Source organism: Porites lutea, chromosome 9, assembly GCF_958299795.1.
Source record: "Porites lutea chromosome 9, jaPorLute2.1, whole genome shotgun sequence".
NCBI lineage: Eukaryota > Metazoa > Cnidaria > Anthozoa > Scleractinia > Poritidae > Porites > Porites lutea.
The window spans coordinates 24,568,695-24,575,541 of record NC_133209.1 but is presented as its reverse complement, the minus strand read 5'-3'; positions in this window follow the sequence as shown (position 1 = coordinate 24,575,541).

Below are 6,847 nucleotides of genomic sequence, written 5' to 3'. Positions count from 1 at the left end.
TTCATGTAAATTTAAGCCTTGATTTTAGTAGGGCCTGCCCCCAAAAGTGATTGACGACGTGCTGAAGTAAACAAAATTCGTGTTATGAGAGAATAATATTTGCTGTAGGAAAGTGAAAATTAATAGCTAACCAAAATTAGTAGTTAACTGAGAATTGGCCAAAAAAATAGTAATTAACTGATATTTGGCCGAAAAATTAGTAGTTAACTGAGAATTGGGTACTCCCATTAGCACCCTCTTGCAGGAGTACTCAAAATGCCGCGCGTATCAAACGCTTTTAAAGATTACACATCGATATAACCATTGAACAAAAAATAAACATGATAATTTTTTTTTATGTAGGAGCGTAACTCTATTAATGTTCATTCAAACACTCGCACTGCAAAAGTGAGAACCGGCTGGCCTTATAGGTGACTTTGGAAATTTTTTAACAGCTCCGCTAGAAGCCCACGCGTGCTTCGATTGTCCTGAATATTGAATGAGTGCAGTTTGTATCGCCAAATCGTGAAATACTGCATTCTGTCCGTTGTTTGTATGATAAAAACAGTGCCGCATAGTGCTGTTTTATCTCAAATGTGATGTTTTTAAACATCAGTTCTGTTCAACAGAATTGTAGTGATCTGGCTTTCGTATTCCGTTTCAGTGTGAAGTTTGGGCCAACATGTTTGCCGCTTTTCTTTAGCCATCGTCCACTTGTCGACCTTCTGATGCTTCGGAAACCTACAAAATCATCCTGTTTCCTTGAAGATATACGCGTCCCTTTTGATTGCAAACAGCAAATCACTATTAAACATTAAAGCAGAAGACATCCTTCGTAATTGTATTTAAAAAGAAGTCCGTAAAAAGTTATTTTAAGTGGAATCCGTGCTAAACACTCTGCAAGTTCACTGAAAGTCTTCATTTGCAATTTTTGTTTATCCTCCAACGCCTCGCTTTCATGACTAGCACCAGTCTTTTCCCGCGTGTTTGCCATTTGTTAATACGGTGTATTGGGAAGTAAAATTCTGCGCTCTTTCCTCAGATGTCATTTCGCTAGAAAACCATTGGTGGTGTCGCGACAAAATTGCAAAATTGTTAAATTAAATTGTTTTCCGAGACTACCCATGGATGAAAGCTATCTCCATAAAAGAATAACAGCATACTTCTTTTTCAACCTGGTCTATTGTTTTATTCACCGTGCCCCGCTCGGCCCCCCTCCCCCCCCCACCCCCCCCCCCCCCAAATAACAACTGATGATCCTTGTTGCGCATGGCTCTCGAGCGAGTAGATCACGCTATTTTTGAGCTTTAGTTCGGTGTAAATCTCTTTAAGTAATGGTCCGTGTAAGAACTAGGCAAAAGAACAATAGGCCAGTGCAATAGCGGCAGTTATTTTTTAGGTGCTAATTTCTCTAATCAAATTAAATTTGAATGCTCTGATTGGTCAATAGGGCGAAAAGCGCGAAATTTGAATTTTAGAAATGAATTAAGATAGCAAAAGAGTCATTCAAACAATTTTTTATTTTGTCTACTGCTCTGATATGTTGAAAACTATAACATATCTAAAATTTAGAGGATTTCTATGCGCCAAACCCGAGCAAAGTTAAACTGATATAAAATTACATGAAAATGGCACAGGAATACATCAATCGGCGACCTCCTGAAAGACAGCTACTTCGGTTCTCACAAAGGAAATGTCAAAACCGTGATCGGAAACAGCAGTAATTCAAGCTCACATGGCGAACACGCCAAAGTTGCGTGTTTTTATTTTGCCAGCATAAAGAACAACAATTTCATAAAATCATGTCGGAGGATTATCCTAATGGCCCGCATTTGAATAACAAGACGATTGTCCATACAGAAATAAATTCATGGATGTTCGGAGAATTCGGTTTCAGAAGAAGCTCTCTTCACAGTCTTACATAGTAAGTAAATTTTTAGTCTAAATATCTCCGCAAAACCTACTTTCATTCTTAGAAAAAGTAAAGGCAACAGTTACAGTCAAACTTGCATTATCTTTCCTACCGGGTAACACTCAAAACTAGTGAGAGCTACATTTGTATTATATATGATAACTAAGCGGCTGCCGTCTTTCAACTGTTGCGAAATTACAATCACAAATTTCAATTCGTTCGTCTTAAGTTGCACTTAGCTCGACGAAACAGCCTAGAATGAAAACAAATCGAATCATAGGAGAGTAAAGATACACAGAATTCTGATGTTTCGAAAAGAACAAAATAACTACACAGTCACATCATGCGGTGATGCGAAAATTTATTGGGTTCCGCTTACCTCAAGCTCAAATCAGGCGGCTTCACATCGCTGTAAGAAATTTAATTTATTTCTGTATAAAGAACAAATCTATCGCTTCCACTCTTTGTGCCCAGCTATTCTCCACAATTACTCTGAATCATCACTGAATCAAAGCGATCTCCTCCTGACAACATAAACAACTGCTTCGGTCCTACTTGTCCACAAGGCCACTCGACGACATGTGAGGACAGCTGCAAACGCTGCTGCAGTAGGAATTTCACGATCACTCCGATGATAAAATACATTGAATAAAAGCAATAAACAATCGATAAAGGGAAATATGTAGATTTCAGCCATGAAATTGACGTCATTCTTCGGGTAAAAGACAAATTTCCTCACATCTCGAATATCGCATCCAAGATGGTTTACAACAAGGTCACGCGCGTGTTGCACGTTTTCCGCTCTAACTTTTGATTGGCGCACAGAACAATGCTTAAACTTGGCCGTGAGGTAAAATACAGGAGAATGGGGAAAATAAAGCTAAAAAAAGTTGCTTTTGTCACGTTTTTCTTTGTTTTTTCGTCGATTTTTGGATTTCAGCCAATCAGAACGTACCATTAAATTGAAATTAAAAATTAAAAGTTAACACCTTTTAATCGATTTTGCGTTCTGCCTGCCTAGTTCTTACGCGGACCATTACTTAATAGAATTAATTTGGCACGCCTCAACTAGCGCTTTTTTTTTGCTAACTTCGTGCCAAGAAATTGTACTTGCAATATTATGATAATAAATGTCTTGTCTTGTCTTGTCTACAGTCAGACAACAAAGATGTTTTAGACGTATGAGACTTACCGTCTGACTCTGATTTGAACGCCTTTGCTCCTACCACCTAATTTGCATTTGAAATTGGAAACCTCACCGGGTGACAATTGACACTCACACGACGGGTGCAAGGGTGCAGCAGGTATGCATGACGAGCTTTGAAGAGCGAAAAATTTTTATGCAAATTAGCTGGCTGCACATTTAATGGGCAGCCAGCTAATTTGCATATAATCAAAACCAGGGTCTGACAGCTCTAGGCTCTTGAGGTGTCGGCTGAATACCGTAGGACTTCCGTAAATTGCCCACAAAAGACTAACTCAAGCTGCCATAAACTGAAATGAAAGTAACCGCAATGTCCGATTAAAGCAAGGTTTAAATCTTTTTCTGCTCCGCTAACCGGTCTTCCGAAGCACTTACTATTTCGGTAATAATAAAACGGCATAAAGATTTCAGGTATACCTACCCAGGATATTACAGCATTGATTAGAGCATTTTTGCGAGTTAACTGTAGATTTCAGGTATACACTACCCAGGATACTACAGGAATGATTAGAGCATTTTTACGAGTTAGCCGTAGATTTCAGGTATACACTACCCAGGATACTACTGCACTGATTAGAGCATTTTTACGAGTTAACCGTGGTTTTCAGGTATATATTACCCAGGATACTACAGGTTAATACTATGCAACGCAGATAACAAAAGCTCAGGAAACAAGGGGGACCCAGCATGACCCAGAGAGGTTAATTGTCTGCGAAATTTTTTTGTGAAAAGAGCTGACTCTCTCGATTGTTGAACTAGAATAGAATAATCCAGAATAATAATTTTAAACATCAAATGCTACTGATATAATTATTGAGTTTTCTTACCTGTCTGGAGTCTCTTCCTTTTTTCGTGATTACTGATGTCACTGATCTGGGCGCCAAACAAACACGCGCGGTACATATTTCCCGCGAGAAATAATTAAAAGCACTTTCATCAGACGGTGATCAAAAATTAATGCAAAAGCAAAATAGAAAAGCGCCAAATGCTAGAGGCTAGCGATCGTTTGTTGGGCGGCGTGTGATAGAGTAAAATTGATAAAATATCGAGAAATCTGGACAGAATCTTTTTGTAATACATTATCAAAAATTATGTGAAATACATCATCAGAGACCACGTGCGAAAAAAACAATTTCCGCTCGATTTTTTTTCTCGGTATTTTCATCAACAAAAAACCGCAATATTAAAAATCACGACTTACCAGTAATTGCTCGGCTAAACAAAGCTAAACTTACCCAAGTCGATAACCAAGTACGCTATGGCTATATGGCCGGTAACCGGTCAAGGTTTTCAAAATACTAAATGGCCGGCAGTTCTATATTCTCAGTAAATTTCACAAAATCGAAAAATTCCAGCTAATCTAAACTATCATATGTCGATTTAGAAAAGTCAAGCCATCCTGAAATGCTTTACAGATCTTTGGTCTAGTGTTTGGTTTGCGCTGGGCTCAGAGGAGGAAATCATGTTTTGGGACACTTAGAAATTTTTTCAAATCGACTGCCGGTCAAGGTTTTCAAAACACTAAATGGCGAGCAGTTCTATATTCTCAGCAAATTTCTGAAAATCGAAAGATTCCCGCCGGTTTTCCGCAAAGGCCGCATGAAAGGTCAAGATGGCATGACGTCAAACGTCGCCTGTCACGCCACGCTTTGGACAGAAAACTGTAACGAACATCCAAAGACTCGCGACCAACAAAGAAAATCCCACAAAACCGGCTGGTTTGATCAGGATCACGACATGTTATAGTTTAGATTAGCTGGAATTTTTCGATTTTGTGAAATTTACTTAGAATATAGGACTGCCGGCCATTTAGTGTTTTGAAAACCTTGACCGGCAGTCGAGCTGAAAAGGTCTCACAAAACCTCGGTTCAGCGTAAACCAAACACTAGACTTGAGATCTGTAAAGCATTTCAGGATCGCTTGACTTTTCTAAATCGACATATGATAGTTTAGATTAGCTGGAATTTTTCGATTTTGTGAAATTTGCTGAGAATATAGGACTGCCGGCCATTTAGTGTTTTGAAAACCTTGACCGGCAGTCGAGCTGAAAAGTGTCACAAAACATGGTTCAGCGTAAACCAAACGCTAGACTTGAGATCTATAAAGCATTTCAGGATCGCTTGACTTTTCTAAATCGACGTATGATAGTTAACATTATCTGGAATCTTTCGATTTTGTGAAATTTACTAAGAATATAGAACTGCCGGCCATTTAGTGTTTTGAAAACCTTGACCGGCAGTCGAGCTGAAAAAAATTGTAAGTGTCGCAAAATATGATTTCCTCCTCTAAGCCCAGCGCAAACCAAACACTAGGCGGGTGACAAGTAATGTACAAGATTAGAAGATCTCCCACAGGCGGCCCAAACTCATTAAATGAACGCGGACGTGACTCTTCCTTGCGAGCGGTGTTGTGTTACAAACAATACAAGGCAATAAGGTTCGTCGATTTTATTAAAAAACATAACATTTTTTCTCTCTTTTAAGAAAAACCGTTTACATCCCATACAAGACTTTGTAAATAACCGTTTGTAACACAACACGGCTCGCAAGCAAGAGTCACGTCCGCGTTCATGTAATGAGTTTGGGCCGCCTGTGGATCTCCTGGTCAGAATTTTTTTTTGTAGCCTAAGCCCGTCATGTAACAGGTCGGTCATTTTTGTCCTTGCACCCGTCTCGTAAGTGTTAATTGTCAAATACAAATTAGTTGGTAGACGCAAAGATCGCAAAGGCGTTCACAGCCACTAGAGGAAGGCCAGAAGGGCCTCGAAGTCCGGTAAAACTAGCTCGATTTCAAGGGGAAATGATGAAACTTTTTTCGAGCCGATCTGGCTGAGAGGAAGGGGGAAGGAAACTCCTTCTTGGGCTGGAGCTGAAAAAATTTGCAGGTGATTCGAATTTCAGCGAAAAAAAAAAAAAATGGCATTTTTGTTGCGACTGGTCCAGGACCCTACCAGATTGTAATGACCAGCAAAACACAGTGAAATACACGGCAGATAAGTCTTCAGTTTTATACATTTCCTTGACTGACAAAATTTTAGATTCAACGTGTTTTAAGCGTTCGCAGATCTCAGTATTGTATTTCTCATGCAAAGTCTCTTGTTTTTAACGGTCGTCTTTAATAATAATAATAATAATAATAATAATAATAATAATAATAATAATAATCTTTATTTCTTAAGATAAAAACACATATCCTAAGTTACAATATAAACTCAAAAAACTATTTACATATCATATCTAAAAATTATTCTGCTACTAAAAACGTTCTTAAACCTGTCAGTGTAGATTCCAGGGACAGAGACTGACGTATTTCTAAGATTGTACCTCGTGTTCTTTTCCTTAGGTAAAAACTGGAAGAACGGACATTCGGGGTCATTCGATCTTTTTTTGTAGAGTGTCTTGTCCGCCTTCTCTAGCAAATCCCTGATATTTACATTCTTGGACATAAACTTTCTTTTCATACACCGGTCTAAAAAATTCTGTATTACAGAAAGGTCGGAATCTGAGGCACCATAAACCGGCAGAGCGTAAGAAAAATTTGGTAAGACTATTGCGTTAAAAAGGTGATCTACTTCCTCCTGGGACATTCCTTCCTTACGTAAAGATCCTAATAAGAATAATGACTTGTTCGCCTTAATTACCTTCGCGCGCACGTGACTACTGTATTTACAATTTTGTTGAAAAGTAACACCTAATATGGATAACTCTGCGCACTGCGGTATATTACTAACTGGCGCAATGTCCTGACCGAAA